This window comes from Nomascus leucogenys, chromosome 14 (assembly GCF_006542625.1).
Source record: "Nomascus leucogenys isolate Asia chromosome 14, Asia_NLE_v1, whole genome shotgun sequence".
In the NCBI taxonomy this organism is placed as follows: Eukaryota; Metazoa; Chordata; class Mammalia; order Primates; family Hylobatidae; genus Nomascus; species Nomascus leucogenys.
In genome coordinates, this window is record NC_044394.1 from 42,425,657 (window position 1) to 42,434,900 (window position 9,244).

The window sequence follows — 9,244 nt, forward strand, 5'->3', positions numbered from 1 at the left end:
AGGTCCCACGGGCTGGACTCACGAAGCCCCGGGCCCAGGATAAGCAAACCAGAGGCAGATGGCACACTTCCAATGCCTGCTTGCCTGTGGGCTCCCCAGGGGCAGGGGCCCACTCAAGCCTCTTTCTTCAGCAGTGATGGTGGAACTGTGGGCACGGTAGAGCCATGGGTAGCAGCGTCCTCATTTCTTTTCCCGTATTCCTTCTTGGAAAAGGGTGGGCTTCCTCAAAGACCTTGGGGAAAGCAGGGAATGACTGGGAAGACCCCGTCTAAATGGGTCAGACCCAGCTGGAGCAGAATGAATGCACATAAACAGTGGTTCGAGGAGGTTCTTCCATTTGCCAGCTGTGCAGCCTGGGGGGTTGCTTCCAGGAGCTTCAGTTGCTCTTGTGTAAGTGGAGACAGACGTCATGATGCCTTCTTTAGAGGATCTTTGTAGCTTAATGTACACACATGCTTACCCAGTCCTTGGCACGTAGGAAGAGTTTCATAGATGTCAGTTATCAACGTCTGTTAGAGACTGAAATTCCGCAGGGCTGCTGGATTGGCCCAGGAGAGGAGCCATAGAGTTCAGGAGGAGAAACCTCCTTCCAGGCAAAGCCACTGTGTTTGTCCAACTTGTCCCAAAGACATCAGGTTCTCGGGGTTGGGACAATGCTGACTCTCTCTCTGCTACTCCTGGCTCCTGGCCTGTGTGGGGGCTGACAAATATTAACTGGGGCTGATGGAAATGCTCCTTGTCCAGGGGACAGCCCATTGTGTGCCCACACACGGCAAACACTGGTTCCTTTCTATCCCTGCATGTGGAGCGGGAGGGGCTCCCTCTCTGGGTCTGGCCTAATCCAGCCAAGATACGCCTCCACCTCCAAGAAGGCCTCTGAGCTGGACGGTTCTAACAGGGCTGTTTTTATTTCTAATTTCGAGTCTGCAGATGAATACTTTTAAAAAATATAAAACATGTACCATGACATTGCAGAAATGTTAAATTGCTACAAAAGCTTCAAAAGCAAACTCTTATTTCCTTACTATTTCTTCATTGACCAGAAAGCAATCATGCTTTGAACAGAACTGTCCTAAGTGCCTAACACAGAGTGGCTGAGGATGGTGCCTAGGGCAATAAACAGCACTGATCGGGGAAGACTGTGCAGGAGGATATATACCCTAGTGTGGCTCATGTTCCATATTATCTGCATCCTCAGGCTCGCTATGAACTAAGACTCCAAAACAGGAAATATCATTTCTCTCCACCCCACTTTTTCCCATCCAAGCACACTCACCCCATTTTTATTTAGTATGCCTGCCCTACTAATTGTAATCACTTTATAATCCAGGCCATTTTGATTCTTCCGGATGATCAATGACAGGAAGTTGAAGAAGACAGGCCATAGGTTTTTGGTCTATCTAAAGCCTATTCAAACCTCAGTTTAGAGGGAGACTCTTTCCCCCACCTCGTCCAAACATATTATGGTCTTTCCATGGTAACTGTGAAATCAGTTTATGTATTTAATCACCTCATATCTGATTATCTACTCTTATGTATTATGAACAGAGAAGGTGGAACTAAATTTCTATTCCACAATAAGAAGGAGGTTACGATCGGAAATTCTATACCCAATATCTCTGCAATTTCTTTTCTGGATACATCAGCTACACATAGTTTCACACATGTGCACAAGGAGTCAATATTATTCTTGATATAATCTTTACGTTGTCAAAAAGCATAGAAACATTGAGGTCCAACATTCTATTCTATTTCAATAGTGTAATGTTTTTAAAGAAAAAATGTGATGGTTAAATTTTTCTTTCTCTTTTCTTTTCTTTCTTTCTTTTTTTTTTTTTGAGACAGAGTTTCACTCTTGTTGCCCAGGCTGGAGTGCAATGGTGCAATCTCGGCTCACTGCAACCTCTGTCTCTCGGGTTCAAGAGATTCTCCTGCCTAAGCCTCCCGGAATTAAGTTTTTCTTATAGGAAAAAAGGAATTTGATTGTCTCCTCACATCAAATTAGTGTAAATGAAATGACTCCTGTAATAATAAACAAACTACTCCTTAATTGTGCTAGATACATCAATTTCTAAAGGCTTTTATTTATTGATGTAATGAAATGGTTAAATATTATAGAGAATCAAGTGGGAATACTAATGTGTTAAAATACATTTATGTCTACGTGTGCTCAATGATTAGCTGCCAGTTATAAGTGAGAATATGCAGTATTTGGTTTTCTGTTTTTGTGTTAATTCACTTAGGATAATGGCCTCTAGCTGCATCCATGTTGCTGCAAAGGACATGATTTCATTCTTTTTTATGACTGTGTAGTATTCCATGGTGTATATATACCAAGTTTTCTTCATCCAAACCACTGTTGATGGGCACCTAGGTTGATTCCAAGTCTCTGCCATTATGAATGGCACTGCCATGAACATACAAGTGCATGTGTCATTTTTGTAAAATGATTAATTTTCCTTTGGGTATATACCTAGTTAAGACACTGCTGAGTTGAATGATTATTCTGTTATTCTTTTTTAAGTTATTTAAGAAATCTCCAAACTACTTTTCACAGTGGCTGCATTAATTTACATTCCCACCAACAGTGTATAAGCACTCCCTTTTCTCTGCAGCCTAGCCAGCATCTATTATTTACTGGCTTCTTAATAATGGCCATTTTGACTGGTGTGAGATGGTATCTGTATTAGTCTGTTCTCACGCTGCTAATAAAGACATGCCTGAGAATGGGTAATTTATAAAGGAAAGAGGTTTAATTGACTCGCAGTTCCACATGGCTGGGGAAGCCTCACAATCATGGCAGAAGACAAATGAGGAGCAAAGTCACATCTTACATGGTGGCAAGCAAGAGAGCATGTGCAGGGGATCTCCCCTTTATAAAACAATCAGATCTTGTAACACTTATTCACTATCATGAGAAGAGCATGGAAAAGACGCACTCCTCATGATTCAGTTGCCTCCCACTGGGTCCCATGACACGTAGAAATTATGGGAGCTACAATTCAAGATGAAATTTGGGTGGGGACAAAATCAAACCATATCATTCTGCCCCTGGCCCCTTCTAAATATCATATCCTAACATTTCAAAATCAGTCATGCCTTCCCAACAGTACCCTAAAGTCTTTATATATAATAAAGACTTTATAATAATGATATAATATAATAAATATAATATAATATATAATTAAATATAATTTAATATAATATATAATAACTCCTTGAGAAAAGCAACTCCAAGACACATAATTGTCAGATTCACCAAAGTTGAAATGAAGGTAAAAATGTTAAGGGCAGCCAGAGAGAAAGGTCGGGTTACCCACAAAGGGAAGCCCATCAGACTAACAGCTGATCTCTCGGCAGAAACTCTACAAGCCAGAAGAGAGTGGGGGCCAATATTCAACATTCTTAAAGAAAAGAATTTTCAACCCAGAATTTCATATCCAGCCAAACTAAGCTTCATAAGTGAAGGAGAAATAAAATACTTTACAGACAAGCAAATGCTGAGTGATTTTGTCACCACTAGGCCTGCCCTAAAAGAGCTCCTGAAGGAAGCACTAAACATGGAAAGGAACAACCGGTACCAGCCACTGCAAAAACATGCCAAATTGTAAAGACCATCGAGGCTAGGAAGAAACCGCATCAACTAACGAGCAAAATAACCAACTAACATCATAATGACACGATCAAATTCACACATAACAATATTAACTTTAAATGTAAATGGGCCAAATGCTCCAGTTAAAAGACACAGACTGGCAAATTGGATAAAGAGTCAAGACCCATCAGTGTGCTGTATTCAGGAAACCCATCTCATGTGCAGAGACACACATAGACTCAAAATAAAGGGATGGAGGAAGATCTATCAAGCAAATGGAAAACAAAAAAAGGCAGGGGTTGCAATCCTAGTCTCTGATAAAATAGACTTTAAACCAACAAAGATCAAAAGAGACAAAGAAGGCCATTACATAATGGTAAAGGGATCAATTCAACAAGAAGAGCTAACTATCCTAAATATATATGCACCCAACACAGGAGCACCCAGATTCATAAAGCAAGTCTTGAGTGACCTACAAAGGGACTTAAACTCCCACACAATAGTAATGGGAGATTTTAACACCCCACTGTCAACATTAGACAGATCAACGAGACAGAAAGTTAACAAGGATATCCAGGAATTGAACTCAGCTCTGCACAAAGTGGACCTAATAGACATCTACAGAACTCTCTACCCCAAATCAACAGAATATACATTTTTTTCAGCACCACACCACACCTATTCCAAAATTGACCACATAGTTGGAAGTAAAGCTCTCCTCAGCAAATGTAAAAGAACAGAAATTATAACAAACTGTCTCTCAGACCACAGTGCAATCAAACTAGAACTCAGGATTAAGAAACTCACTCAAAACCACTCAACTACATGGAAACTGAACAACCTGCTCCTGAATGACGCTTGGGTACATAATGAAATGAAGGCAGAAATAAAGATGTTCTTTGAAACCAATGAGAACAAAGACACAACATACCAGAATCTCTGGGACACATTCAAAGCAGTGTGTAGAGGGAAATTTATAGCACTAAATGCCCACAAGAGAAAGCAGGAAAGATCCAAAATTGACACCCTAATATCACAATTAAAAGAACTAGAAAAGCAAGAGCAAACACATTCAAAAGCTAGCAGAAGGCTAGAAATAACTAAAATCAGAGCAGAACTGAAGGAAATAGAGACACAAAAACCCCTTCAAAAAATTAATGAATCCAGGAGCTGGTTTTTTGAAAAGATCAACAAAATTGATAGACTGCTAGCAAGACTAATAAAGAAGAAAAGACAGAAGAATCAAATAGATGCAATAAAAAATGAAAAAGGGGATATCACCACTGATCCCACAGAAATACAATCTACCATCAGAGAATACTACAAACACCTCTATGCAAATAAACTAGAAAATCTGGAAGAAATGGATAAATTCCTCGACAAATACACCCTCCCAAGACTAAACCAGGAAGAAGTTGAATCTCTGAATAGACCAATAACAGGCTCTGAAATTGTGGCAATAACCAATAGCTTACCAACCAAAAAGAGTCCAGGACCTGATGGATTCACAGCCGAATTCTACCAGAGGTACGAGGAGGAACTGGTACCATTCCTTCTGAAACTATTCCAATCGATAGAAAAAGAGGGAATCCTCCCTAACACATTTTATGAGGCCAGCATCATCCTGATACCAAAGCCTGGCAGAGATACAACCAAAAAAGAGAATTTTAGACCAATATCCTTGATGAACATTGATGCAAAAATCCTCAATAAAATACTGGCAAACCAAATCCAGCAGCACATCAAAAAGCTTATACACCATGATCGAGTGGGCTTCATCCCTGGGATGCAAGGCTGGTTCAACATATGCAAATCAATAAATGTAATCCAGCATATAAACAGAACCAAAGACAAAAACCACATGATTATCTCAATAGATGCAGAAAAGGCCTTTGACAAAATTCAACAACCCTTCATGCTAAAAACTCTCAATCAATTAGGTATCGATGGGACCTATCTCAAAATAATAAGAGCTATCTATGACAAACCCACAGCCAATATCATACTAAATGGGCAAAAACTGGAAGCATTCCCTTTGAAAACTGGCACAAGACAGGGATGCCCTCTCTCACCACTCCTATTCAACATAGTACTGGAAGTTCTGGCCAGGGCAATCAGGCAGGAGAAGGAAACAAAGGGTATTCAATTAGGAAAAGAGGAAGTCAAATTGTCCCTGTTTGCAGATGACATGATTGTATATCTAGAAAACCCCATCATCTCAGCCCAAAATCTCCTTAAGCTAATCAGCAACTTCAGCAAAGTCTCAGGATACAAACTCAATGTACAAAAATCACAAGCATTCTTGTACACCAATCACAGACAAACAGAGAGCCAAATCATGAGTGAACTCCCATTCACAACTGCTTCAAAGAGAATAAAATACCTCGGAATCCAACTTACAAGGGATGTGAAGGACCTCTTCAAGGAGAACTACAAACCACTGCTCAATGAAATAAAAGAGGATACAAACAAATGGAAGAACATTCCATGCTCATGGGTTGGAAAAATCAATATCGTGAAAATGGCCATACTGCCCAAGGTAATTTATAGATTCAATGCCATCCCCATCAAGCTACCAATGCTGTTCTTCACAGAATTGGAAGAAACTACTTTAAAGTTCATATGGAACCAAAAAAGAGCCCGCATCGCCAAGTCCATCCTAAGCCAAAAGAACAAAGCTGGAGGCATCATTCTACCTGACTTCAAACTATACTACAAGGCTACAGTAACCAAAACAGTATGGTACTGGTACCACAACAGAGACATAGATCAATGGAACAGAACAGAGCCCTCAGAGATAATGCTGCATATCTACAACTATCTGATCTTTGACAAACCTGACAAAAACAAGCAATGGGGAAAGGATTCCCTATTTAATAAATGGTGCTGGGAAAACTGGCTAGCCATATGTAGAAAGCTGAAACTGGATCCCTTCCTTACACCTTATACAAAAATTAATTCAAGATGGATTAAAGACTTACATGTTAGACCTAAAACCATAAAAACCCTAGAAGAAAACCTAGGCAATACCATTCAGGACATAGGCATGTGCAAGGACTTCATGTCTAAAGCACCAAAAGCAATGGCAACAAAAGCCAAAATTGACAAATGGGATCTAATTCAACTAAAGAGCTTCTGCACAGCAAAAGAAACTATCATCAGAGTGAACAAGCAACCTATAAAATGGGAGAAAATTTTCGCAACCTACTCATCTGACAAAGGGCTAATATCCAGAATCTACAATGAACTCAACATTTACAAGAAAAAAACAACTCCATCAAATAGTGGGCGAAGGACATGAACAGACACTTCTCAAAAGAAGACATTTATGCAGCCAAAAAACACACGAAAAAATGCTCATAATCACTGGCCATCAGAGAAATGCAAATCAAAACCACAATGAGATACCATCTCACACCAATTAGAATGGCCATCATTAAAAAGTCAGGAAACAACAGGTGCTGGAGAGGATGTGGAGAAATAGGAACACTTTTACACTGTTGGTGGGACTGTAAACCAGTTCAACCATTGTGGAAGTCAGTGTGGCAATTCCTCAGGGATCTAGAACTAGAAATACCATTTGACCCAGCCATCCCATTACTGGGTATATACTCAAAGGACTATAAATCATGCTGGTATAAAGACACATGCACACGTATGTTTATTGCAGCACTATTCACAATAGCAAAGACTTGGAACCAACCCAAATGTCCAACAACGATAGACTGGATTAAGAAAATGTGGCACATATACACCATGGAGTACTATGCAGCCATAAAAAATGATGAGCTCATGTCCTTTGTAGGGACATGGATGAAACTGGAAACCATCATTCTCAGTAAACTATCGCAAGGACAAAAAACCAAACACCGCATGTTCTCACTCATAGGTGGGAATTGAACAATGAGAACTCATGGACACAGGAAGGAGAACATCACACTCCAGGGACTGTTGTGGGGTGGGGGGAGGGGGGAGGGACAGCATTAGGAGATATACCTAATGCTAAATGACGAGTTAATGGGTGCAGCAAACCAACATGGCACATGGATACATATGTAACAAACCTGCACATTGTGCACATGTACCCTAAAACCTAAAGTATAATAAAAAAAATATATAATTTAATATAATATATAATTATATATAATATATATTATATATAGTGCATACTGAGTCAGTATATATAATATATAATATGTAATATAGTTATATATATTATATACTACATATTATATATATAACATATATAATATATATAACCAGCCTTTGAATGTGTTGCCATTAGAACCTAAAGAGATATCACAGATGCTGACCTTTCTTCTTATTGATTGGGGCTGCAAGACACAGCAATTTTTCTGTTACTTTGAAGGAGATAGGCAAAGCACGCCTAGCCACTGGATCCATAAAACCTTTGCTGAAGTGAAAACCTCCAGAATCTTCACAGGGTTTATCACCCACTTTCTAAAACATGTGTCTTCCCAAAACCTCCAGCATACTAGTCACCTCTTGCTCATCTTGTCTGATCAGCATGATGCCATCAATGTGTCAATATGATATTCTGTGGATGTCTACATGGTCCAGACCTCTTAAGACTATATTATAACAAAAGCTAGGGGGTCAATAGAGCACTGAGGAGGAAAATCTGTAAAGAAATAATATTACCTAACCTATCTGATTGTGCACGGTTTTTGACGCTCTTTTCTAATCAGGATAGAAAAGAATGCATCTAACTAATCGCTGGCTAAAAATCATGTATCTGCTCTAGGAATAGATACCATGTCTGACAAAGCAACTCTAACTAGGACTACTAGTTGTTTGAGCTTGAGATAGTCTAAGCATTCTCTAGAATCTTTCTGGCTTCTGCAAGGATCAGGCCAGCAAATTAAATTAAGGTGTGCTAGGCACCACTGCCTTTCATCCTTATGTCATTAATGGTGGCATTGGTCTCTGCGTTCCTTCTCCCCTTATGGAATACCGTTCTTGATTAAGTGTCATGGCTGGGGATAAAGTTGGGAGAACTGTCAAAGGTGCCCACTTTCCCTTCTGCATTATGATAGTTTTTACCCTACAGGCCAAGGACTCAGCATGGAAGTTATTCTAACTACCAGATATGCCAATTCTAACAGCACATTTTGGGACAGACAAATGACCACTGGGTATGTCCATAAGTCCAGTGAGACCAGGCAGAGCTGCTTGTTAACCAGAACTCCATTTATGACCTTGGCTCTATATTCTCAATCTAGCTGCAGGGCCTTAGTGAAATTTTGGGTTTCCAGTTATCAATGTCCACTCTGACTCTATGCCCAACCACTCTTGACATGTCTGGGAATTTTTCTTTCTTCAGTGTATAATCACCCAACTAATGGCTATAGGTCCCTTTGAGGGAGGACTAGGAAGTATAATCACCACAGTATATACTTGTCAAGACGTTGCAAGATCTTTTCTTCTAGGGGTCTGACCAGTTTTTTAATCAATAGGTTCTGTATCTGAAAAGTAGCTCAGGGCTAGGAGCTGAGCAAGAGATCATGACTTTTTATTGGGGTGATGGAGACCACGTTGAGCCTCTTACTCCTCTATTTCTTCCCCTTCTGGTTGTAGTTACTGAGTAGCACCCTTGTTGGCCTCCTTCCTATTTTGTCTGTATATAAG